This window comes from Cetorhinus maximus, chromosome 19 (assembly GCF_964194155.1).
Source record: "Cetorhinus maximus chromosome 19, sCetMax3.hap1.1, whole genome shotgun sequence".
Taxonomy (NCBI): domain Eukaryota; kingdom Metazoa; phylum Chordata; class Chondrichthyes; order Lamniformes; family Cetorhinidae; genus Cetorhinus; species Cetorhinus maximus.
The window spans coordinates 54,376,467-54,404,225 of NC_135897.1; the positions used below are offsets into that span (position 1 = coordinate 54,376,467).

At 41.5% G+C, this 27,759-nt stretch overlaps 1 long non-coding RNA gene across 1 annotated transcript in view; it reads right to left on the reverse strand.

Moving 5' to 3' along the window:
• LOC144694198 (uncharacterized) overlaps positions 1-26,414 on the reverse strand; it is a 46,474-nt gene extending 20,060 nt beyond the window's left edge. The window contains exon 1 of the long non-coding RNA XR_013579675.1: positions 26,300-26,414. This is a non-coding gene — a long non-coding RNA (uncharacterized LOC144694198). The remainder of the gene's footprint in view (positions 1-26,299) is intronic.
• Between the last annotated feature and the right edge of the window lie 1,345 nt (positions 26,415-27,759).

The following is a 27,759-nucleotide window of genomic DNA, read 5'->3' on the forward strand; positions in this document are numbered from 1 at the left end:
AGCGTCCCTGAGTCAAAAGTGTGTCCGCCAACAATTAAGAGGGCAATTAAGCCCATTAACGGCGCATTCAACAGAGATTTTTCATCGCCCAATCAACATTACAGTTGGCGGGCGGGCAAATCGGCCAGGCAGCCTTTGCATTTTTCAGAAACCTCATCCAAGGGCAGGATGAGGTTTCTGTTATTAAATATTAAAAACATATGGGACAGAATTTTCATCTTGTATATGTTCAAGTGACTGATTCTGATGCGTGGGCATTTTTTTTCCAGATTTAAGACTTTTTTATTGCATTTAAATTCTTCAGCTCCCTGAGGCAGCTCTCTGCCTTCAGGGAGCTTTCATTCCGCGCTTCCCCGCATTGACTTTAGCACTCATCCTCCTCCTGCCCCCACCCCAGCAGAGCTGAGCTCCCCAGGGCGTGCTTCATGTTGGCTGGCCATTAATTGGCCAGCCAGCGTGAAATTGCAGTCGGGGTCTGATCACAGTCGGGGGTCTGTTCCCCAGCCGCTCCTGGGCCTGCCGATTGCGGGCGCCCGCCGAATTAAAAATCCTGCCCAAAGATTTACCATTACGTGTTGATTTCTTTATTCCATTACTTCTTGAGATAAAATATAGAATTATATTAGCCTATTTTACAGTTTTATTTCAGTAGATTTCATTTTGGAAATTGCACTATTTTTGAATACCTCTTGATGGTTCAGCCCTTAATCCACATGGGCTAGAAAGGAGTCCAAGATTTATTGTACATCCGTATAGAGTTAATTAATTTCAATGGGTATTGTTGTGTGAGTACAACCAATGTGACATGATTGGCTTCAGCTCTGATGCCCCTCAGAAAAAATACTCACTATTCCAGTACAAACCTGAGGAGTTTATATGTAGCTACTAATCTGCTTAGGTGTTCACCTAGCAGAATCTTAGGAAAATGCACAGGAGGCATGATGATGTTATTCCTGTAGCATTTATGTAAAATGTCAATGTTCCCAGCTATTTCATGAGGGAGCTTCTAACCCAAGCCAGGGGTTGCCCCAGGAAATGTGTGCAAAGTCGACAAAGATCTTGTATAATGAGCCTCTGCTCTAATTTCTTCTGCTTCATGCCCCAGAATCAGAAGCTCATGGGTGTTAGACAGAGGAATATCAGTCCCAACTATCTTCAGGAGAGGAGAAAAAGCAACAAGTTGTTGAGGTAGGGAAATATAGTATTTCAATTTACATTGTACACAGGCTAGTACTTGTTAGATAATCACTTGTGGGAAAGTTCCTGACTCAGCTTTTTGAACAGTGGGTTATTGTACAGTATCAACAACTGATGAAATGGGATTGACATCTAAATACAAATATTTTACCCAAATGTTGGGACCAAATTAAAAGGTGGACTAAGAATACAGTAATACATTCTATAATAGCTTATTTTGAGTTAACATTTAAGGAATTAAAAGTTGCATTAAATGTCCTTTTGTTCAGAGGAATAACTTGTCAGCACTTCTGTAGTTACTAGCCATCATGATTTCCCTAGCTTTATGGCAACAATAAGTTAATTTGCTTTGACGGAAACAGGAACTTAAAAGTTTGCAAAAAATATTGCCAACTTGAGCAAAATCAATGAGTACATTGTTATACCCTATATATTCAGGTACCCTACTTATTACCGTCATGTTATGATCCTAGACCAGATCCCCAAGTTTTTGGTAAGATCCAGTTAAGAACCAATAATGTTTTGTTTAAAGTAGATGAACTTTGAGATTCAAGACACTTACTAAAAGAATAAAGCCAGAAGATTCCATGGGTTTTGAACAAACAAAAATAAACTTTAGCAAACAAGGTCAAAAAGATAAATCAACATGCAATACCTGCCTTATACATTCAGATTTAATATGAGGTACATGTGAATTAACAGGCAAACTGTGCAGTCATACCACACTGTACAATAAATAGCAAATGCAACCAAGACAGATCCCATGGGTTTCTCAGCAACTCATCCAGGCTTCAGTAAACACTGCGAGTCAACCAATCTCATTGAAACTTTGTCTCCCTCACGAGGGACTCCAAACTTTTCACTTTTGAAGATCAAGCCTCTGAGTTCCCTCAAGGCTGCTCCAACGCAGACTGCCTCAATGCACACCTCCCAGGGTTTTCAATCTCATTTCCTGAGACTCCATTCCCCTGAATTTCCAATTCTGCTCTCCAGCTCTACTTACTGGCACAATTTCAGTTCTTTAACAGCCGGCTAGCTTCATTGGGCTGGCACTGCCCCTGGATTATGCCAATCTCCCCAGCTACACCAAACTGAAAATGGCTCCCGGGGCTTCTTCTAAGCCCTAACCCTTTTGAGCACAGGGCCAGTGACATTCTGTCTGTCACCTTCTCACCTCCTCCTCAGGAGTTCTCCTGAGCCCCAACAACACAGAGCCAGCTAACTGCAACACTTTTGCTGCCTGGAGCCTGTTAACAGAAGCACCTTTTCGGTATGACATTTTCACCTACTGCAGAACATTCACTCCCCCAGCAAACACACAGATAAATTGAAATCTTAGAACTTTCTTACACTCCACCATCTCCATGATGATGTAGCCTTCCAGGACTCACTGAATGCTGGAAATTAATTGTAGCTGTAACTCCCAAAACAAAACAACTCTCCGGGCTGCATTTCTTTGCAAGCAGTGTAGACACCTCGTCTCCAATTCTACTGCTAAATAAGCCCACCTGCTGTTTTATGATCTTACCTTTCTTGCTGTTAACCTTTTAAATCAACATGGCCCCAACCTTTTAAGTGTAATAGTCTTCAAGCTGCTTTAGTTGCATTTATCCCATTTTCTACGGTTAAACTTTAATCTTCCCACCTCTAAATCACCTCTAAAATATTACTATGAGCCATGAACTTGGTATTCATAACATTCATTATTTTATGAGTTACTACAACATGAGTGCCTTTCATTTTCTTTATTAACAAAGAAATTCCCAAATCGATACCCTTTGATAGACTGGATCAATAATATGGAGATAAGACTTCAAATATAATGACATTTTTTTCTAATGTGAAGCATAAATACAAAAATGTTGTGTTGAAGTTTAATAATAATAATATTCAATACAATAAATAAATCAGTTTGACTATAGTGAAGCTGACAATAAACAGTCATTTCAAAAACTCTGAATTGTAAATCATGAATATTTATTCTAGGTTTTCAAGAAAGCATTGCTTTAAGGGTGAAGTACAAATGATGTCATTTTGATGCATGTACTGGATGCCTATCTAATGGGTTACAGATATCCTTTCATACCACAGATTGGCAGATGGGTTTCTTGCTGTGGTTACATCCCATTGGTGATTAATCAGCAACTTGGTTTAGCCTTTGATTTTGACTTGGACCTTGCAAAAATATTTCTTAAGATTAAAACAAAGTGACAAGGAGAATAAAGTAAAGTAGGTAGTTCACATTGGTGGTTGACCTGGAGGTAGTTTATATCAACCTTTAATGTTTGGAATTTGGCCCATTAAATTGCTTATGTAGCTTTCATGAGAATAATAATATTTCTGATTTGCAGCTAAATTTTATAATTACTGTGCCTGTATATTACATTTTTCAATGACCTAGAGTAAAATATTCAAGTGTAAATGAGGAATCTTTTAAAATATTCAAAGCTGGCAACTTCTGTTACATATAGTCAAATGTATTCGAGCAGGTCCCCTTTCTTCTTTCCTCTTTTAATAGTGCACACATTTGGACTATAAATTAAGACTGATTATTTTCATTGAGTCAAGTAAAAATCATGAAATCTTCTCATTTAAGCTTCCATTTGAAAATGTTTTCATCTAAAGCTGTTATATTGAATGCTGCCAATTCTCAGCCCACCATTATCTTGAAGTGTTCACATCACCATTGCTATTGGTTGCAGCCAAATTGTAAAGGTGTTATCAGAAATGTAATCACTCACACTCTCTTATTAGATGTTAATAGATATTTAATACCTTTGTAGTTATTTCACTTATGTAAGGCACTGATAAACACCACTTCTCTAATGGAATCCCACTTTATATCCAACCACTTTAATTTTAGTTTAAATCATTTTACAAAACTCTGCACAATTCTGAACCCTTTGTTGTTAATTCAAGCTCTGTTTCTTCCTTTGAAATCTTTGTTATGGAAGGCTTTTTTTCATTAAACTGCTAATCTTGAACCAGCTGTCTCTTGCTCCTTGATGACTTACAGTTGGTTCTCTAATGAGGAGACTTGAGACGATGGCTGACTGCCAGTTTAGAAACTGCAGAGCACAGACTGAGAAAAGCAGTCACTCAATAAAGACATTTGATTTCATTCATTGTAACCTGGAGTGCAAATCAGGATGTGCTGTTTTTCAATAAAATCCACAAAAAATATATTTTTGAAAACTGATCATTAAGCATTTTGATAAAATATTTTTAGTGAGGCACAATTCATAATATATAAAATGCACAAAATATTATTAATTGTCTAAATGTTATTATGAATGCAAACAGTATCAGTTAATTTGGTTCAATAGTAGATATAGGTGCCCTTTACATTTGAGACCTTTTATTAAAATCCAGCATGCACTGATAAGATGAAAGTCTCAGCTATTTGTGGACCTTAATGGTCCCACTGTAAGTGAAGTGCATTTCAGAAATCTCAGTAGACATGGTTCCACTGTGAAAACTGGCCATAATTCAATGCTAATTAACTCTAATTGGGCAATTGCTCTCAGGGAGACCAAAAGAGCAGCTGATGGTGGCATTGGAATTACTGTATGTGAACATTTACAATCGTTTAGCATTGGCAGCAGAAAGATAGCATTATTCTAACCTGCTGCCAAATTTTTCTTTTAACCATGGTGGTGCAACTTGTGAGGAAGATAAGATGAGTTAAAGGCCAGTCTGATCTTGAGATATTACTCATGTGTTTTTGCGAGATTTTCATCTCTGTTTTACACCTTGCCAGATTTATTTTTTCTGGTATGCTGTGAAACAGCCTGCTGATTCACAATGTCCCCATTCCACTGAATTTTGGAAGGTCGTGATTCCAAGAATGCCAGCGGCCCTCTAGCACCTCATCCCAGTGATTATTCTTCATGTGGGATGTTATGTTGTTATATTAATTCGTAAAGAGCTAGGAAATAATAGATATTTGTATATCACGGGGTGCCACATTCACTGATACACTGCAGTCCTGTGCTGAGTAACTGTAGCAGTCTATTCAGTCCACCAGCTACATGGAGAGCAGAAAGAAATAGACTCGATGTGGCTCCAGCACTTTGAGCCTAAAATGTGATTATTTCTAACTTACCAGAAGACATAAGATAGCAACGGTTGTCTGTGAGTAAAAACCCAAACATTTTAAACAAATTTAATACTGATTTAGATTGAAAAATTAAAAAGAATTAGTGCCAGAGAGAGACAGAAAAACTTAAAAAATAAAATGGCTCCTGCAGCCATTTCCTGGAACTCCCTCCCTAACAGCTCTGTGGATGTACCTACACCACATGGACTGCAGTGGTTCAAGAAGACAGGTCAACACCACCTTTTCAAGGGCAATTAGGGGTGGGCAATAAATGCTGGCTTAGCCAGCAATGCCCACATCCCATGAATGAATAAAGCAATAAAGGCATAGTTCTAGTCCATGATGAATTGGGAGATTGATGAGGTCATAGAGGCATTTAAGAAGCTTAAACAAAAATGAAGACTAACATTCAGTAGCTTTCTAAAAGGCACTATTGAAGAGGAAAGGGCCAACTACATCGGTTTGTGGGCAGGAGAGAAAAAAGGTCAAATTTGTTTAATATCTAAGTCAATATGACAGTATAAACCCAGACAAAATTTTTAAAAATCAGCACACATCCCCAACCAAAGTCAAATCGTTGGGTCTACTGATAATGAATTTCAAGGCCTGAGGCAGGAATCAGGTGAACTTGTTGATAATTTCATAACAAAATTGAAAAGTGCAGCCAGAAAATGTAAAGTTAAGGACACAGATGAAAGGCTGCTAGATTAGCTCACCCTGAAGTACAAAAAGAATAGATTAGAAAGGACAAGCTCACACTATCAGGCTCTAGATAAAGCACATAAAACCACATGCAGACAGATGAAGATGCTGCCTGCCCAAACGGCTAGCTTTCAGTTAAGTCAAGAGAAAGGCAGCAAGGCTTATGGCAGTAAAAGCAACAAAGCAATTCACAACACAACAGAGAGAAAGATGTGCAAGAGCTGTGGATTATCACATGAGTTCACAGACAGAAGAATATGTTCCACATATGGATCAAACTGCAAAGCTTGTGCAAAGCCCAATCACTGGAATAAGATGTGCAGACTAAAGAAAGAAGATGGTAAATGAGTTATCAGAGACAGGGCAACAGGGCAAAACATCCATACCATGAAAGATGAAGGGCAGAATTTTGCCCTCGGATGGCGTGCGGGCCCCACCGGCTCGGCGGTGGGCGGACAGCCAACCCCCGTCACCGAAACAGGGTCCGCCGTCATTTTGAGTGGGCGGGCCAATTAAGGCCCGCCCAGCAGCCTGCCCGACAGGAAGCGCTATGCGCTTCCTGTTCCGGGGGAGGGAATCCCCAACTGCCAAAGTGCGGTCTTTCGCGCATGCGCAGGAAAGAGCGCACTGCTTCCTGAGGCAAATCAGGGAGATTCGTGAGAGGTAAGTAAACTCTAAAAATAGAAAAATATTAAAATTATTAACATGTCCCCCTCATGTGACAATGTCACACGAGATGAGACATGTTAATAATAAACACTTAAAATTTATTACATTTTTAAAAAAAGGACATGAAACTTCATCCCACCAGTGGATGAAGTTTCATGAATAATCTGGAGCCCTCTGGGGCTTCTGGCCTGCCCGCCAGCCTTAAGCTTGGACGGGCAGGTCTTTAATTATCTTAACTAGCCTGTCAATGGCGTCAATTGGCCATTGACAGGTCAGCGGGCGCACAGCTGATTTCGCTGTCCGCCCAGCTTCCTAAAAATTTAAAGGGACCGGGATGATGTTGGGGATTCCTCCTGACGTCTTCCCGCGTCATTTTCCCCTTGGCGAGCGGGCCCCGTCCCCAAATTGCCGAGGGGAAAATCCTGGCTGAAGAGTTTGAAGACAGAGTAGGAAACAAACTATACAACAGCATGAAATGGCTGGATGTAACAGTTCCCAGAGAAAAGAAATTCACAAAACCTTTCAGTTCAGGAAGAGAGTGAGAAATAAGCCTACAACCATAAATCTGAAGCTGAAGCTTGATACTGGGACACAGAGTAATATCATCCCACTCAGACTATATAATAGATGTTTCTTGAAAGTTTGAAAGATAATAAGTACCCAAGGAAAGACGCTCTGAAACTGAGTGACATCATGCTAATGGCATACCGGGTAACTGAGATTCAGCAACTAGGAACAACCCAAATCAGATGGACACGCAAAGGGAAACTGTATGTTCCATGTCACCGAAACAGTGGGTCCTGCTATTCTGGGGTTTAGCAGTTGCGAAGAACTGCAACTTATCTCAGTGAACCATGAGATGAAGGAGGCGGCACTGAGGGCTGAAGGTAGTACATACATTATAAAGCACCCTCTGATTAGAAGCAAGGAAGATCTGGTACAAATGTGCCCTGAGTGTTTTGATGCTTTGAAGATTTTAAGTATCACATCGCTATTGACCCATTGCTGAAACCAGTGATTCATCCTCCACATAAAGTACCAATAGAACTAAAAGGAAAGCTTGAAAGAGAGCTTCAAGAGATGGAAGAAAAGGTGATTGCCAGAGTCACAGAGCCTACAGATTGGGTACACTCCACCATGGTGAGAGAGAAGCCAAACGGACAGCTAAGAATTTGCCCAGATTCCAAAGATCTTAATCAAGCAATAAAGAGGAATCACTACCCTATTCCAACACTGGAAGAGGTCACACCAGCAGTGGCAGGAGCATAAGTTTTCAGCAAGCTTGATGCCAAAAATGGCTATTGGAACATGAAGCTTGATGAATCTTTGCTACTAACAAGGCTCAATACACCCTTTGGCCGTAATAAATTCCTGCATCTACCTTTTGGCCTTAAAGTGAGACAGGATGTGTTCCAGCAGAAAATAGATGAGACATTTCAAGGATGTAAAGGAACAGCCAGTATAGCTAATGATATCTACATCTCCTTCTTCTCCTTCTTAGGCCGTTACTCGGGATTGAGGGTTACTTGCTTTCACTCCAGTTAGATGGGTTCTGAGATGGCTGATAGGTCCAATGTGTGACCTGCAGACTCTGCCACATTTGGGGCAGGTGGTGTTCGAAGGGTTGGGTAAATGGGCTGTTTGCATCCAAATCTCTAGCATCAGCTGAAACCAGATATGCTAACATAGAAAGAGAGTTTTTGGCAGTTGTGTGTGGCTGTGAGAAATTCCATACATACCTCTATGGGAGCAAGATCACAGAGGAGAGTGATCATCATCCACTGGAGCAGATCTACAAGAACAATCTGTGTAAAGCACCAGAAAGACTGCAAGAGGCTACTCTTGAAGGTTCAGAGCTATGATTTCACTCTGAAATACAAGCCAAGAAGAGAAATGGTGTTAGCAGATGCCCCATCACAGTTGTCGCTACAGGAGACACATGAGGTAAAAGATCTAGGCATAAAGATCCATCACTTAGCTGAACGTAACACCACATGAATTGAGTCAAATTAGTAATGAGGCCAGCAAAGACGAAGAGCTACAAATGCTCTCTCAGCAAGTGATCCAGGGATAGCCTGATAAGATACAGCAAACACAGCCGGCAGGACTGCTATATGGATAATACCTTCTTCAAAACTAATGTTAAAGGCAGTTTGTTTACGGCACCAGAGATTGAAGCTGAATGGGAAGCCACAACCTTTGACTGACACTATCCCCATTTTGTACTGTATCAACATGCTACTGAACCCTATTGTGGACCAGCGAAATGACCCACAGTTTTATGTTGACTTGGGACGCAGGAAAATTTGGATTGCAGACACTGTCAGAGACACATAATTTGTCTTTTTAGGACACTTGCTGGCAATAGCTTGTTATTAATATATATGTGCTAAACCAGAGAAAAGATATTGCAGTCGTTTTCTAAGTTCATGTTGTTGACAGGGAACATTTCTAGCCATGATCGAGCACATAATGAAAAGCATGCACAGCACATGACTAGATATCTGATATCTACTGCCAGTGGATGAGGCTCCCAGCCAAGAGCTCAAACTCAAAGTATTACCCCCAAAGATTAGATAAGAACAGAGCTTTCAGTTAGTCAGAGTGGAATACCTATTGTTTCCCACTGAGTGAAAGTTTCGCAACACAAATACTTAATCTGTTTGCACGTAGGATCATGATGTCCTTCCAATTTAAAATAATTCTGAAAACAGCAGTTTACATCACTGGATTCATGGTCTTTTAACACTAGTAATTGCCATATTGTCCAGGGAATGTGACATTTGTGTAATAAAAGATGAAAATGCTGGAAATACTCAGCTATAACATAGGCAACTTTGCAACAATGTGGAAAATTGCCCAGGTTTGTTCTGTCTACAAAAAACAGGACAAATCTAATCTGGTCAATTGCTACTCCATTAGTCTAATCTCAATCATCAGCAAAGTGGAAGGTGTTGTCGACAGTGTTATCAAGTAGCACTCATTCAGCAATAATTTGCTCACTGATACTGAGTTTGGGTTCCGGCAGACTACTCAATTTAATGGTATTACAGTCGCTGAATCCCCACTATCAGCATCCTAGGGTTATCATTGACCAGAACCTGAATTGGACCAAGCATATAAATACTGTGGCTACAAGAGCAGGTCAGAAGCTGGGAATTCTGCAGCAAGTGAGTCATCTCCTGGTTCCTCAGAGCCTGTCCACCAACTACAAGGCACAGGTCAGGAATATGATGGAATACTCTCCACTTGCCTGGATGAGTGCAGATTCAACAACACTCAAGAAGCTTGACACCATCCAGGACAAAGCAGTCCCTTAATCAGCACTCCACCCATCAATTTAAACATTCACTCTCTCCACCACCAGCGCCAACGCACAGCGGCAGTAGTGTGTACTATCTACAAGATGCACTGCGGCAACTCGTCAAGTCCCTTTTGAAAGCACCTTCCAAACCCACAACCTCAATCACCCAGAAAGACAAGGACAACAAACTCAGAGCAGCACAACCTTCTGACATGGATTTTCTCCAGCCCTGTGTCTATTGGTGACTCTCCAGCCCACCCTTCCTCTCTTTCTCTGCTCATCCAGTGTCAGCTGCTCCTGTAGCCACTTTGCTCTTACTCTCTGAAACTCCTTCCTTCTCCTTCTGTCTGGCCATTTTTCCCTCTGCCCTCAAAAACTCAAAACTCTCCCCTTTGATCACAATTCTCTCCTTATGCCTCCCTTCTGCTAGGTTTTGATTTACCACCCTCTTCCCCGCGAAGCACTCTGAGGCTGTGGCAGATTTACAGTGAGTGGGGCCCTGTGCTCTACTTCATTTTAGGCCCCACGCCCCCAACCCCGGAAACAACCCAAAACTATGGGGCGTTGGTTATTTCACTGGTTTTCTCACAGTCACATATTTCTGCGCACAATCATATAACCTCAGTTCTCGCCACTCAATCAAAAAAACTTAGTGCCTCTAACGAGATGATACAGCTTAAAACCTGTATGCAAATAAGCGCTGCTTTGCTCTCGTGGCACAATCGGTTAGCACATGGTATATTAATGGCAGGATTGAGGCGTGTGCAATGCTGAGTGCAAGCCAAACCTAGAGGAGCTTCTGTTGAGCAGCTCATGTTGTGAAAAACATGAACTTTCGACTGGCTGTGTAACGGGACACGGTGCAAATTCAAGCAATAAAATAATTTCATTGAAAGGGACCAATTTCTGTAGATTGAGAATGGGTCTGTCCCAGTGAAATGTCCCAAGTATCAACATAAATGCTGCAAATACTCAGCAGATGAATCAGCTTCTGTGGAGAGAGAAACGAAGGCGATGATCCTTCTGATATTGCTGATCCTGCACTGTGTGTTTCATCTCAGTATTGACCCTTTAGCTCATTCATGTTGTTCAATTTGATGCCAATTTCTCGGACCAAAAAAAGTTGTTGCGATGATTGCTATAATCTAAACCATCTGGCGTTTATCGGTAACATAAGATGTTATGAATAGGTTAAACACTCAGGATAGAGATTAAAGTCCATGGGCTGAATCTTCTGGTTGGCATGCGGGGGCAGGCCCCGCTCGCTGATACGTAAAATGACACGTGGTGATGTCGGGCATGCGTCCTGACGTCACCGTGTATCATTCCAATCTTCAGTTTGGAGGGCGTGCACCGAAGTCGGCTGTGCACCCGCCAAACTGTCAAAGGCCTATTAAGGCCATTTAAAAACTAATTAAAAGAATTAACGGAGCTGCCCGTCCAACCTCAAGATTGGCGGGCGGGTGAAGAGCCCAGGCAGCCTTTGCATTTATCATGAAACCTCATCCACGGGCGGGATGAGGTTTCATGAAGGATTTATAAATCAAATAAATTTTTAAATTCAAATTGGTTGACATGTCCCAGCTCATGTGACACTTTCACATGAGGGGACATGTCTGAATTTTTTTTTCTTTTTATTTAAAGTTTTCATAATTAAATTACATTCCCTGAGGCAGCTCCGCGCCTCAGGGAGACTTCTGCGCTCTTTCATGTGCATGCATGGAAGAGCGCAGGCCCCAACTCAGCCTCCTTCCCCAGCCTGCATAGGGACCATTCAGCGCTTCCTGGTGCGTCTCACACTAGGCAGGCCTTAATTGGTCTGCCCACATAAAATGGCGGTGGGCAGCCAACCATGGGCAGCGATTGGCTGTGTGCCTGCCGCGCCCTTCCTGCTCAGCCCCCCCGACGGTGAGAAAATTCTCCCCATGGTTAAGCTCAATCTTATAAAACAGTTAGTTTATACCCAAGCTCACCTCACAACCTATTCATTGCCCTTTAAAATGCATCCATATATGAAGTAGACAATAGAATTCTCGAAGTATGTTAGGCGGTGTGGGCGGGAGGGGGGTCATCATGTAGTTTCCTGTGTAGCGATCTCCAGATTTATTTAACCTGTGACTCTCTTCGATCTCTCTCCCTGTCTTTAAGCTGGAGTTTTTATAAGAAAGACTAAAATGTAATAACACTTTGAGACATCTGGTGATCTTGAACAATGACAATACAGCCAATAAAGTACAACACTGCTGGGTAAGAGTGCCAGGGGCTGTTTTTGGCAGCTCTTTTATTTAGTAGTGGCAATCATTCTAATAGGTTCAGACTATTAGCTGGGGGAGAGGGCTATTCGGAAGGTGTCCCTCTGCCCATGTGTGCAAAGCTGGATTGTTAAATCATTCAAATTTTACATAGTTTCCTAGTCATGTTCAGACCGATTCAGGTCGGCCTCTTTCTTGCTACATGAAATCGATTGCACAGAATTACATTTATTTGAAGAGAGACACAGCCTGCTCCAACGGAAGGGTTATTCCCGAGATGCAATGCTGAAATGAAGGAGTGATTTATGCAGATCGCTTACTGCCATCCATGTCCCTGTCACTGGGAAGATTACAGGTTTAATAAAGCCGCCACTATCCGCACCAAACCACCAGACTCGGTTACACAGGCAAAACCAAAAGGTGTCAACGGAAATCTGAGTGTATGGGGTGGGAGCAGGGTGGTTCTACATTTACTTGGTGTGGTCTGATTGTCAATAACTTGCAGCCCTGTACCCTCTTCCCAGCCTTCAGAGATATTTGATCGTAAAGGTGATTTAAGAAGCTGGCTTTGGGAATTCTTGATGCTTTCTGTGTCTCACATCATGGTATAATACACCAGTGCTGGCACTTTGAAACCGCGGCTCTTAGCTTCTGGGTGAAACTCATTCATCATTTTGGGGCCCCCCTCTCGTTTGGGGGCCCATGCCACAGCCCCTGCTCTGAGATGTCTCTGTATGTAATAAGTTAGAAGGGTACATTTCTGGTTATTTCTTCAGCTACTCCTGGTGTAGTGGCAAAGTCGGAGAGAAATGGATGGAAATAGTGGAAGTAACTAGCTGTGGGCAAGTGGTAGTCAGAGATTCAAGGGCACAAGCTTTCCTTTTCAGTCTGTACATTTGTGAACTGGCAAATTAGGTCAATGGATAGGTCCATAGAGATGCAGTGTGAAACTTTTAAAGGGATATTTCAGAATATATAGCATAGATATTTTTTTATTATTCATTCATAGGATGTGGGCTTCGCTGGCTGGGCCAGCATTTATTGCCCATCCCTAATTGCCTTTGAGAAGGTGGTGGTGAGCTGCCTTCTTGAACTGCTGCAGTCCATGTGGTGTAGGTACACCCACAGTGCTGTTAGGAAGGGAGTTCCAGGAGTTTGACCCAGTGAAGGAACGGCGATATATTTCCATGTCAGGATGGTGAGTGGCTTGAAGGGGAATTTCCAGGTGGTGGTGTTGCCATCTATCTGCTGTCCTTGTCCTTCCAGTGGTTGTGGGTTTGGAAGATGCTGTCGAAGGAGCCTTGGTGAATTCCTGCAGGGCATCTTGTAGACGGTACACACTGCTGCTACTGAGCATAGGTGGTGGAGAGAGTGAATGTTTGTGGATGTGGTGCCAATCAAGTGGGCTGCTTTCTCCTGGATGGTTTCAAGCTTCTTGAGTGTTGTGGGAGCTGCACTCATCCAGGCAAGTGGGGAGTATTCCATCACACTCCTGATTTGTGTCTTGTAGATGTTGGACAGGCTTAGGGGAGGCAGGAGGTGGGTTACTCATCATACAACTCCTAGGCTCTGACCTGCTCTTGTAGCCACAGTATTTATATGGCTCGTCCAGTTCAGTTTCTGGTCAGGTACATTCCAATGAGAAAGAAAACTTCCAAGGAACCAGCCATCCATGGTTAACTAAAAAAAGTTAAAGACAGTATCAAATTTAAAGAAAAAGCACAAAGATGGCAGATCAGAAGATTGGACAAAATATAAAGAACAGCAAATAATTCCAAAAAGATGATTAAGGAGGGAAAATTAAAATACGAGAGAAAGCTAGCTAGAAATATAAAAACATTCAGTTAGACTTGCTATAAATATTTAAATAAGGACAGAGTTAAAAAAGTGAGCATTGGTCCTATAGAAAGTGAGTCTGGGGAATTAATAATGGAAAGTAAAGAGATGGCAGATGAATTGAACAGGCACTTTGCATTGGTTTTCACTATAGACGATATGAGTAACATCCCAGAAATAGCTATAAATTAGAAAATGGAAGGGAGGGAAGAACTCAGGAAAATTACAATCACCAGGGAAGTGGTATTGAGCAAATTGTTGGAGCTGCGGTCTGACAAATCCCCAGGTCCTGATGGACTTCATCATAGTGTCTTAAAAGAAGTAGCTAGTGAAATATTTGATGCATTGGTTTTAATTTTCCAAAATTCCATAGATTCGGGGGAGGTTCCATTAGATTGGAAAATAGCAAATGTAACTCCTTTATTCAAAAAGGGAGGGAGACAGAAAGCAGGAAACTACAGGCTAGTTAGCTTAACATCTGTCATGGGGAAAATGTTAGAAGCTATTATTAAAGAGCAGGGCACTTATAAAAATTCAAGGCAATCAGGCAGAGTCAACATGGTTTTGTAAAAGTCAAATCATTTTATTGATTTCATCTGATCAATTTATTGGAGTTCTTTGAAGGAGTCACATGTGCTGTGGATAAAGGGGAGCTGGTGGATCTACTGTACTTAGATTTCCAGAAAGCATTTGAAAAGGTGCCACATCAAAGGTATTGCAGAAAATAAAAGCTCATGGTGTAAGGGGTAATATCTTGGCATGGATAAAAGATTGGCTAGCTAACAAGAAACAGAGGGTAGCCTTAAATGGATCTTTTTCTAGTTGGCAAGATGTAATGAGTGGTATGCCACAGGGGTTAGTGCTGGTGCCTCAACTTTTTATAATTCATATAAATAGCTTAGATAAAGGGACTGATAGTATGGTTGCTAACTTTGCTGATGGCACAAAGAGAGGCAGGGAAGTAGGTTATGAAGAGGACACAAGGAGGCCACAAAGCGATATAGATAGGTTAAGTGAGTGGGTAAAGATCTGGCAAATGGAATATAAGGTGGGTAAATGTGAAATTGTCCATTTTGGCAGGAAGGATAAAAAGGAAGCATATTATCTAAATGGTAAGAGATTGCAGAGCTCTGAGATTCAGGGGGATCTGGGTGTCCTGGTGCATGGATCACAAAGTCTGGTGCGCAGGTACAGCAATTATTAGGAAAGCTAATAGAATGTTATCATTTATTGTGAGAGGAATTGTATACAAAAGTGGGGAGGTTATGCTTCAGCTGTACGAGGTATTGGTGAGGCCACATCTGGAGTGCTGTGTACAGTATCGATCTCCTTATTTAAGGAAAGATGTAAGTGCATTAGAAGCAGTTCAGAGAAGGTTTACTAGACTAATACCAGGAATGGGTCGGTTGTCTTATGAGGAAAGGCTGGACAGGTTAGGCTTGTATCCACTGGAATTTAGAAGAGTAAGAGGCGACTTAATTGAAAACTTTAAGATCCTGAGGGGTCTTGACAGGGTGGATGTGGAGAAGGTGTTTTCTCTTGTGGGAGAATCTAGAACTAGGGGTCACAGTTTAAAAATAAGGGGTCGCTCATTTAAGACAGAGATAAAGACAGCATTTTTTTCTCTCAGGGGGTTGTGAGCCTTTGGAACTATCTTTCTCAAAAGACAGTGGAAGCAGAGTTTTTGAATATTTTTAAGACAGAGCTAGATAGATTCTTGATTACCAAGGGGGTAAAAGGTTATCGGGAGTAGGCGGGAGGTTACAATCAGATCAGCTATGATCTTATTGAATGGCGAAGCAGGCTTGAAGGGCCGAGTGGCTTACGTCTGCTCCTAGTTCATATGCTCATGTGTATTTGTTGCATTTTGAACTTGCCCTAAAAAAAAATTGGATGCAGTGTAATTCACATCCTGATCAACCATCCTTTTAGAATCTAGATTTACAAATTAAGAGGATTCAGATTTCTGTGCGTGCATTACCAGATTTTCTTTTTGTGTTCACTTAATAGCTTTTTGGTTCTATGTCTGTCTACTGAAGAGAAAACAGTTTTGCATTGATAATACTGTTTACCTTCCGTATTGACATTACCTTTTGTAAAATAGGGCAAGGGGTCCTCAGGAGTTTGCCTGTATTTTCAGGCAATCTGTCGCATATAAACTTTTTGCTGATGAAAGGATTCAATAGTGACATTGTTAAGGCATTAATATCTTTAATATTTACCTTCTGTAATTGTGTTGAGGTATAGAAGAAGAAACTACAAATTTTCTTGATTTAAATGTAGCCTCTTTCTGTGATTTTTTTCCCTCTGGTTATGAAAAATTGCACCAGTTCTGTTCATCTCTATGGCTTTGTAAAATGTCATTGATTTCAGCAGTCTGGCCCCTGGCAATACTGAGACAATTAGAAATTAAGAGTAGCAACTGGGGACAAAAGATTCCATTCACAGTCAGGAGATGGGGGGAGAGGAGGTGTTAATGGGTGATTTTAAGGGGGCAGAACAGGGGAGTTGGTAAGAATTAGTGTTTTTTTCCCTAGTACCTAACTAATTGGAGAACTGCTGCAGGGGAAGTGGTTCTCATACCAGCTTCATGTCCCACAGCTGTTCAAACAACCACCCTGTTTATATTGCAGAGCAGTTTCTGCAGCAGCTGAATAGATCTTTGGTACTTTCACATTGTCATAGGGATCTCAGGGGAGCCTCAACCCAACACCACCTTCATGAGCTGCTCTCTTCTGTTTACCTCATTTCCTGCTGATCAAGTTAGAGTCCAAAATCAATGATTTCCATAGTGAAAAGGCAGGGAATCAGGCTCCATTAATTTAATTGTAAGCGAACATGCATGGTTTTCACGATACCCATAAAAAAACTGTTGGCATTGGGTCTTTGGAGGTAAAATAAAATATCATTTGCCCTCAGCGGCACCACTCCTTCAGTGTAACAGTGTCTATTATCTCAGTTATGCACCATTAACCTTATAGGGTTGCATCCTCCAGCAAGTATACCATTGGAAGTAACCCCTTAGCATAAACAACATGAAATGAATGGAACTGAAGATAATGAAATCATCCTATGGAAGTAGGTACCATCCCCAGCTAAGGTCAATTGAGCACTAACTCTGCCATTTTAGCTTTACCTCTGGGTGGACTGATCTTTCACCTCCTCATCATGTAGACCATTTTTGGCTTTGATGGCCTGTGCAGTGTTTCTCTCCAAGTAATGAAGGTTTTGTAATGAAAATAAAAATACTCACAAGCAAGGTTTCACTGCAAACCTGCTCTGCAGTATGGCCAGGACAAATTTGGTACCGACAGAATTGGCTCTGTTGTGCAACTGCTTCCATTTGTGTTGTGGTTTTGTGGTATCATGGGGCACCACCATATTTAAGGCAGCAGACTCCCCCAACTGGAACTGCCACAGTAACATATATGCTGGACCACATGCACCTTTGGCAGCATGGGGAATTTTCTCAAAGGGTTGTTTCTTGCTGTATTGCTAGAGGCAAAGGGCAGTGGTTGTGGAACAAACAGCCACTTACCACCATTCTCTTCTGCCATCTCTCAGCATAAATTTTCAGAGATTCCAGTCCTGGTGCAGAATCCCAGTCAATGGGAGCACAGATAGAGAAACAGGAAGAGAGGTCTTTCTTCCTTATTTGCAATGGTCCTAATTTTAAGGTAATTAATTTTAACAGGTGAAACTAGTAAATATTAAAGACACAAATGCAAATATAACTGAGTTACTGGGCTTCAAAGGCTAGCATATCAGAGCTCAGAAGCTACAGTTTCATGTAGGCTGCAGTTTGGATACCCATGACCTAGACAGTGCATCTTGGCAGACTATTCAATGACAAAGTAGCACTGAAGCCAGTTCAATGGAGTACAGCTTTGAAAGAATACCGAAATTGGAAACTTGCCGAATGAAGGATTTGTGAGTGTTTAAGCAATGATCTCTTTCCAAAATCTGGTCAAGTGCTGCATTTAGTATTTAAATTAACTTTAACATTAACTTGTATTTTCTTTCACTCCTGGTCAGTGGTAAGCAGGCTGCCTAGTCAGAAGAGTCTGACTCAGGTCTCTGGAATTTCAGCTAGTATAAACACAGGGGGTTCTGTCAAATCACTCAGCTGAATAAAAAATTGACAGAGCACTGAATGTGGCTGATGAGGGAATTCTGCACAGTGAGGAAAGAAGTGCTGCTCTGATCTTTTACAAGACAAGGATTAGCCCAATAGAGGGAGTGGGACACTGCGAGATTTGAGAGCTGAAGTCCAGAGGCATAATTAGGTAAGGAAGTAGGTGATTGATTGGTGAATTTTAAGATTTATTTTTTCTCTAAATTGTGGAAATAGTTTAAACTAGTACTGGGACAATATAGATATTGCATTAAATTTATAGCTTAACTAGTTAAACTACTTAGCTTAATTTCAAATAATCATTGCATGATATTTCTAAACTTGAAACTTTAATAGTTAAACTAAATTCAATAAGTATGGTAGAGCAGGTGATGTGTTGCAATTGCAGCATCTGGGAATTGGTGGACATCTGTAGGACGCACAGCAACCACATCAGCAGTAAGTGTCTGCAGCTTGAGGAACTTCAGCTCAGAGTTGATGAGATGGAGTCTGAGCTATGGACACTGATGCATCAGAAGGCAGTCACACACCTTTAGGTTAAGTATTTCATATTTGGTCTGTAGTCAGGTGCAGGAAGGTGTGAGTGAGGCAGATATGGAGATCCAGAAGGCAGCACTGGAGGAGGCCCTGCCCTTGCATTTGTCCAGCAGGTTTGAGATTCTTGCAGCTTTTTTTTTATTCTTTCAAGGGATGTGGAAGTCACTGGCAAGGCCATCATTTGTTTCCCAGGTCTCATTGCCCTTGTGAAGGTAGTGGTGAGCTGGCTTCTTGAGCTGCTCAAGTCCATGTAGTGCAGGTACATCCACTTGGAAGGGAGCCCCAGCATTTTAATCCAGAGACAGTGAAGGGATGATGATATAGTTCCAAGTTAGAATGATTTGTGGCTTAGAGGGGAACTTGCAGGTGGTGATGTTCCCCAGGCGTAGGTTGCCCTATGTGGACATGAACAGTGACTGCAGGGAGGATGAGCAAACTGACCATAGCACTGTGGTACAGGGGGCTGTTCAAGTTGGGGGAGTAAAAAAGAATGTTGTAGCAGTAGAGGATGGTATAGTTAGGAGGATAGATACTGTTTTCTGCAGCTGACAGTGTGAGTCTCAAAAGCTGTGTCGCTTGCCTGGTGCCAGGGTTAACGACATTTCCTTGGGGCTGGAGGGGAACTTGAAGTGGGAGGGGAAGGATCCAGTTGTCATGGTTCCAGGTGGGTGTCAATGACATAGGTAGGGTTAAGAAAGCCATTCTGTTAAGAGAGTATGAGCAGCTAGGGACTAAATTAAAAAGCAGAACCATTGACGGTAATAATCCCTGTATTAGTACCTGAGTCACAAGCAAATCAGTATAGGGTAAATAAGATCAGAGAGCTGCCTGTGAGGTTCAAAGATTGGTGTGGGAGAAATACATTTTATGGGGCACTGGCACCAGTACTGGGGAAAGAGGGAGTTGTGCTGCTAGAACATACTTCACATCAACTGCATTGGGACCATTATCCTGGTGAATTAGAGCTGTAGAGAGGTCTTTAAACTAAATAGGGGTGATGGGGGAGGGTCTATGTGAGTGGAGATTTTTAAAGCTAACATGAAAAGACAAGGCAACACTGCATGGTAGAGGTATGGATAATGATAACCAGAGTGTGACGGGAAGGGACAGGGCATACAAACCTAAAAGCACACCAGCAAGTAAAGTCAGAGTAGGGAAAAATAATAAACAGACAAAATTAAAGGCTCTTTATCAGAATGCATGCAGCATTCGTAACAAAATGGGCGAATTGATAGTATAAATAGCAACAATTGGGTATAGTATGATTGGCATGACAGAGATGTGGATGGGAGGTGACCAAGGCTGAACATTCAATGGTCTTTGATATTTCAGAAAGATAGAAGAAAGGAAAAGGAGGTGGGATAGATCTGTTAATAAAGGTTGAGGTCAATACAGTAGTGAGAACTGATCCTGGCTTGGAAATCAAGATGTAGAATCAGTTTGGGTGGAGATAAGAAATAGCAAATGAAAGAAGTCACTGGTGAAACTAGTTTATAGACCCCCCTAACAGTAGCATGATAGAATTTCACATTCAGTTTGAAGGTGAGAAATTTGGGTCTGAAACTAGTGTCTTAAACTTAAATAAAGGCAATTACAAAGGTATGTAAAGTTGACTGGGAAAATAGGTTCAAAGTTGGATAAGCAGTGGCAGACATTTAAGAAGATATTTCATAACTCTCAACATATGTATTCCATTTGAGAAGGAAAGATTCTACAAGAAGGCTGCATCATCTGTGGTTAATTTAGAAAGTTAAGGATAGTATAAAATTGAAAGAGATGGTGTACAATACTGCAAAGATTAGTGGTAGGGCAGAAGATTGGAAACAAATTAGAGAACAGATGAGAAGGAGAAGTTAGAATTAGAATAAAGAGGGATAAATTAGAATATAAGATTAAACCAGCAAGAAATATAAAAACAGAAAGTAAGTGATTCTAGAAGTATATAAAAGGAGGAGAGTTGCTAAATCAAAGGTTGGTCCCTTAGAGGGTAAAATTGTAGAATGAATAATGGGAAACAAGGAAATGGCAGAGAATTTGAACAAGTATTATTTATATGTCTTCTTGGTAGAAGTCATCAAGAATATCCCAATAATTGAAGAAGATCAAGGGATAAGAGGAAAGAAGGAACTTAAGACAATCATTATCACTAGAAAAAAAAGTATTAGGAAAACTAATGGGACAAAAGGCTGACAAGTCTCCTGGACCTGATGACCTGCGTCCTAAGGTTTTAAAAGAAGCAGCTATACAGCTACTAGATGCATTGGTTGTAATCTTCAAATATTTCCTAGATTCTGGTATGGCACCTGTGGATTGGGTAACCCTAAATGGAACAGCTCTATTAAAGAAAGGAGAGAGACAGAAATCAGGAAACTATGGGTGGAATCGTCCCAGATTTGCACTAAGTGCGGTAGCAGACAGGAAAAAGGACATTTTACTCACCGGCTGCAATGGCAGCTTTTCATGCTACATCATCCCAATCCCGTCTCATTAATCATGTGTTCCCAGGAAACACTCTGTTTCGCTAGTGGGCAGCTTCTGATTCACCCGCCTTGCCGACACCTCACCGCTTCCTCATGCTGGGTGCCATATTTAAAGTGTAGCCGCATGCACACTTCTCAGTGCTTCCAGCCCAGGACTATTGAAAGGAAGACATGGCCTTGAAAGGCAAGAAGACTGTAGCCCCTCCCCTCCCTGGTTTCGTGATGTGTCCCTCTAGCCTCTTCTGGATGCCACGGAGGCCCAGCGTGATGTCCTCCATCCCGCTCTGGCTACAGGAGGGGCAGTAACATTATAACTCTGGCTTGGTGGGTAATGGCAGTGGTGATCAGCGCCAATGCTGCACTGAAGATGTTGGCCATCCAATGCAGATAGGGGATGAATGATCTCATCTGTGCTGCCAGGGTAAGACAACCATCTCTTCACTCTAAACTCACATACTCAAGCCCATCTCACATTCACTGGCATTTCACTCACTGCCAGCACAAGGGACATCACCACTCACTCACTCACACATACCCTCACATCTCCATCTGACTTCATCTCCTCAGGAGATTGCCTCTTCAGCCCTCACCATTTTGAGGCCACTTGCACAGATCAACTTGTGCCCCCACACCCACCCTGGGGATGCCCTCCTTCCCCAGTACAGCCCTCACCCTGCAGCCTCTTTCCTTGCCTGAGGCCACTTTTCCCCCTTCCCCAAACAAGCCCTAGCACTGCAGCCATTGAAAAGCCACCCCCGCCTTAAAGCTGGACTGGTAGATAGAGACCTGCCCGTGAGCCCCCTAAAAGTGATGTGGTGCTGTCTGTGAAGCCTGGCCCTGATGACTGCGAGTGCTGCTGAAGCAAGGTAGGCAAACAAACCTCAAAGTGCCGAGTGAAGTTCAGCTCACCAAGTGCACGTTGTTTACGCTCAGTTGTGAAATACATTGGTGCTCAGATGATCCACCGGGGGGAAATGATTCCAGCGAGCTGCATTTATAATGATATGCAGATGTATTAAAAAACGCGACCTGCCTTTGACGGGCAGAGCGGATGATTGCAAACTGGTTTCACGACTTCGTGAAACCGATTTTTGGCCTTCTCACCATATTCTCCGTTCACACCACCAAACAAGCCCAATGCCAGTGGTAATGGAAAATTCCACCCTATAAGCTAGGTAGCCTGACATCTGTCATTGGGAAAATGCTGGATTCCATTATTAAGGAAGTAGTAGCAGGACATTCAGAAAATCATAATACAGTCAAGCAAAGTCAACATGGTTTTATGAAAGGAAAATTATGTTTTACAAATTCTTTGAGGATGTATCAAGCAGGGTTGATAAAGGAGAACCAGTAGATGTAAAGTATTTGGAGTTCTACAAGGCATTTGATAAGGTGCCACATAAAACATTACCACACAAATAAGAGCTCATGGTATTGAGGGTAATATATTAGCATGAATGGAGGATTGGCAAACTAACAGGAAACAGAGGGAAGGATTTTTTTGATAGCTAAGGTTTCCCGCCCCGCCACCTTGTTGGGAATGCCTCCCATCCGATCACAGCAGTCTCACAACCATTTAATATTGCAAGGAAGATTGAAAACTTACAGAATTGCCTTTAGTGGCATGCTTAGTGTAAGGTCTTACAGGACACATAATTATGAAAAATGTTTCCAAACTGAAGAAATTATAAGCTAGAAATTGGATTGTAACTGGATAAGGGTGTGGTCTTGGTGCAGTGCCGATGGCAAGACCATGGGAATTGGTCCACTGGCTTCGTTTACTTAAGAACATAAAACACAAGAGTTTAAGAAATAGGTTTTTGAGTAGGGCATTACACTTGGTTGCCGCATTAAGGCATTGATATAATTTGTAAGTAGCTGAGGGCAAAGTAATTATCCTTGCAGTACCGCGCTAGTTGCAGTTTGCCAACTGGAAAAAGATATTTTTAATCCTACTCTCTGTTTTTTGTCTGTTAACCAATCCTTGATTTATGCTAATATATTTTAATAAATATTTTTATTTATATAAATATATTTATTAGCAGAAAACTCGCAAGTAGAATTCACATTAGAAACTTAAGCACCTGTAAAATGGTTATATTGCCAATGAATTTCTAGACCTATACTTTTTATATAAGGCCCATTAATATTATACCAAATATTTAACTGAACACAAGAAGGTTCAAGAATCTGTGAATAATGTTTTTTGTGAGGCATCTGGTTGGAAACAGGATTCAAGTTGGATGATGTTAAGTTTTACATGGAAATACATTCTTCCATTTTATTAATCTCTGATTTAAATAACCCTCTGTTTGGAGACTAGTATCAATAATTTATTAGTTTTGGCATACTGCTTTTTTCATTGCCCAAAGCTATTTGTGCAATAAATGTTTTTTCCTGCAGAATGTTTTGAAGTATTGTAGCTGGGGAACCACTTGACTGCTGTTCAACTTCATGAGAAGAAAGCAGAATGCAAAAAAACACCGGAAAAAGAATCCTCAAAGCTTGGGATCTCCATAACTCAATGCTTTGAGGTAAGCATTTTCCTTTTGAGTGCTTTTTGTGGTCACAAGAAATATTAGAAGTGATTTAGTTGATTAGGGTTGTTCTGATTATTTTTCAGAGAATATGTTTTGGGGCCTACTGCAGATAACAGTCTCCAAACCTTTTCTGTGTTTATTTGTTTCAAGCGGGATATGTGACTGGTGCTGGCAATGATAAAGATGACCAACCAATTGCCCCATTGCAATTTTTTCTGAGGAATTAAAGTGCAGGGGCCAAACCCCATAGAGCTAAAAAAAAAAGTTGAAAAATGTAATAGAAACAAGGAAGTAAAATAAGAAGTCTCTCTTCTCTTAGGTAGCCCCTAGCAAGGATGCATTGCTTCCACTCCAGTTTGATGGGTTCTGAAGTGGCTGATAAGTATAATGTGTAATCTGGAGACTCTGCCACATGCAGGCTACGTGGTGCTGCTAGATTACTTATTTGAGGTTTGTGTGCCCTGACTTTGCCTATGTCTGTTCGGGATGAAGTCTCTCGAATAAGCCTTCTCCATTTTGGATGGGCAACAAATATTGTCCTAGCCAGTGACGCCCACACCCCATGAATGAATAAAAAAAAAAATTGGTCAGCCACAAGCCAAGGTCTCCCATAATTCCACAAGGATGTTTGACCTTTTCAGGGATGCTTTGAGGACATTCCTAAAGCATTTCTGTTGTCCTTCTGGGAGTTTCCTGCTACAACCGAGTTCTGAATAGAGCAGTTGCTTTGGGGGTCTGGCGTCAGGCATACCAATGACATGTCTGGCCCAGTGGAGCTGGTTTTGAGTGATTAGTGCCACGATGCTAGGCATGTAGGCTTAGGAGAAAATAGGAAGTAATAATAAGGTGGTCACATGCTTGGGCTTCACAGCCTGCAGATTATAGAAGATTTGAGGTCTTGGAAAAGAATGAGTTAGATTAATACATGGCACAGTATGTCTTAATTTTGAAACAATCATACCGAGCACAAAGGAAGATGGTTGTGGTTGTTGGAGGTCAATCATCTCAGCTCCAGGAAATCTCTGCAGGAGTTCCTCAGGGTAGTGTCCTCAGCCCAACCATCTTCAGCTGCTTCATCAATGACCTTCCTTCCATCGTAAGGTCAGAAGTGGGGATGTTTGCTGATGATTGCACAATGTTCAGCACCATTTGTGACTCCTCAGATACTGAAGCAGTCCATGTCCAAATGCAGCAAGACCTGGACAAAATCCAGGCTTGGGCTGACAAGTGGCAAGTAACATTCGCACCACACAAGTGCTAGACAATGACCATCTCCCACAAGAGAGAATCTAACCATCGCCCCTTGATGTTCAATGGCATTACCATCACTGAATCCTCCACTATCAACATACTGAGGGTTACCATTGACCAGAAACTGAACTGGGCTAGCCATATAAATACTGTGGCTACAAGAGCAGGACAGGGGCTAGGAATCCTGCGATGAGTAACTCCCCACCTGACTCTCCAAAGGCTGTTCACCGTCTACAAGGCACAAGTCAAGAATGTGATGGAATACTCCCCACTTGCCTGGATGAGTGCAGCTCCCACAACATTCAAGAAGCTTGATACCATCCAGGACAAAGCAGCCCACTTGACTGGCACCACAACCACAAACATTCATTCTCTCCACCACCGACGCACAGTAGCAGCAGTGTGTACCATCTACAAGATGCAGTGCATGAATTCACCAAGGGTCCTTCGACAGCACCTTCCAAACCCACGACTACTACCATCTGGAAGGAAAAGGGCAACAGATAGATGGGAATACCACCAGCTGGATGTTCCCCTCCAAGTCACTCACCATCATGACTTGGAAATATATCACTGTTCCTTCATTGTTGCTGGGTCAAAATCCTAGAACTCCCCCCCTAACAGCACTGTGGGTGTACCTATACCACATGGGCTGCAGCGGTTCAAGGAGGCAGCTCATCATCTTCTCAAGTGCAACTAGGGATGGGCAATAAATGCTGGCCCAGCCAGTGAAGCCCACATGCCGTGAATGAATAAAAAAAACAATGAAGATATAGGGAGAAAGGAAAGGATACACAAATATACATCAATCTGAATGCTCAGGCACATAGTTCAAGGTTTGTTTCCTGTTAAAAATTAAAATAGACTTCTATCCTTATCAAAGCATGAATTCATTGAACCTAATCTAGCATTCTTGATTTGCTGAATTGCTTCACATACACTGACACAATTTTATGCTAATTATATTTAGGATTTCAAGATCTCTTTGGATATATACCTGGAGATATTAATCACTTTGAGTACCCTCTGTTCAACCAGTTGAAGAACAATTTCCCATCTCTAACTTTAATCAATTTATAAGTAAAAGGAAATGGGGGGAAACACGTTTTTAAAATATGTCTATGATTTTTCTCATCTTTTACTCAAAGCAGTGCCCAGGAGATTAATCTGTAAATTCCTGTAGGCTCCAGGGCAATCCTACAGCATTGGTAACATTAATAGTACCTCATTTTATGAGGAATTTCACAGTTCAAGTGCTAAAGTAGCAGGATGTCAGAGCAATAAATTTATCACTTACCAAAGATGGGGCCCATTAGGGTTCCTCAAGATTATACTCATAATAAGTCCCATCACAAAACTGAGTCTACCCTGTAAGTGGAAGTTCCCTGACCTCAGAAAGCAGGAAATGACATGCAGTTTTTAATGCCTGCTATTTAACTTGCTGATTATTTTTTGCTCACCACTGAAGAAGAAATATCTGTCGCAAGAAGCAAGTCAGCCCCATTTTCTGATGGAAATTTAAAGATTGTCTTATAAGAAGTGCCAAAAACCCAATAAAAAAAACAGTGAGGATATAGGGAGAAAGGAAAGGATACACAAATAGACATCAATCTGTATACTCAGGCACATAGTTTAAGGTTTGTTTCCTGTTAAAAATTAAAATAGACTTCTATCCTTATCAAAGCATGAGTTCATTGAACCTAATCTAGCATTCTTGATTTGCTAAATTGCTTCACATACACTGACACAATTTTATGCTAATTATATTTAGGATTGTTTTTTGCTTTGGCTTTCCCAGCACCATCTTCTGTGGAGAAGAGTGCATATTACATACAGAGGTGTGAGCAATTAATGCCTCAAACATGCAGAGAATGTGGAGGCAGACAATGAAAATGTTAATCTTTCAGGATGTCCGCTAAGGCTAGTCAGTAGTACATTGTATCAGTTCATTGGGCAAAGAATACAGGCCACTAATGGTTTTAGCTTGTCCAGACTAAGCTAAGGTTTGAGAAAGCAGCCTTTTATGAGCATATACTGTGCTGCAGTAACGCTCTCGTTATTATTACTAATAAAAAAAACTATTGTCACTTGAATATTAAGAAAAGTGCCCTCACAAAGCAAGCTTCCCATTCAGCAGTATCTGTTCAGTTACTTAGACACAAGCTGGGTAAGATAGCCAGATGGTTCTCAAGTGTCAGTGTACTTTTCGAACTTCTAACATTTCAGCATAACTTTGCGGCTCACAGAACAAAGCCTCACACCACAGGGAAAACCCAAAGAGAAAATACACTCTAATTTTAGACTCCAAACAGTTTACATCATTGCACTGGAGCATATAGAGGTATAGGCAAGAGTAAAGGAAACTCTGGTTTTGTTGAAGAACAGGGCAGATATCATGCTCTTCTTAGATTCTTTCTTCCATCTTTCTCTTACTCACTGACTTACAGGCACATAAAAACTACCACAATGATAATGTTGGATTGGCTGTCCATTTTACACCCAGCCCAATTTTACTTCCCACTGAAGCCAATGAAGAGTAACATTGGGTGTGTTGTAAAACTGGTGATTGACCTGATTCCTCCAGTTTCTTGCCAGACGGGTTAGATTAAGATTCTCTTCCCTGTGCTTTGTGCAGCCTTCAGACCAAAGTAATGGTCCAGCCTAGCATTCTCTGGGCACATTACTGATGCCTGCACCTCAAAGGTGCTTGTCATTGCTGCCAGAATGTCGTGGGCCAGTGTCACAGAGTTCTGTCAT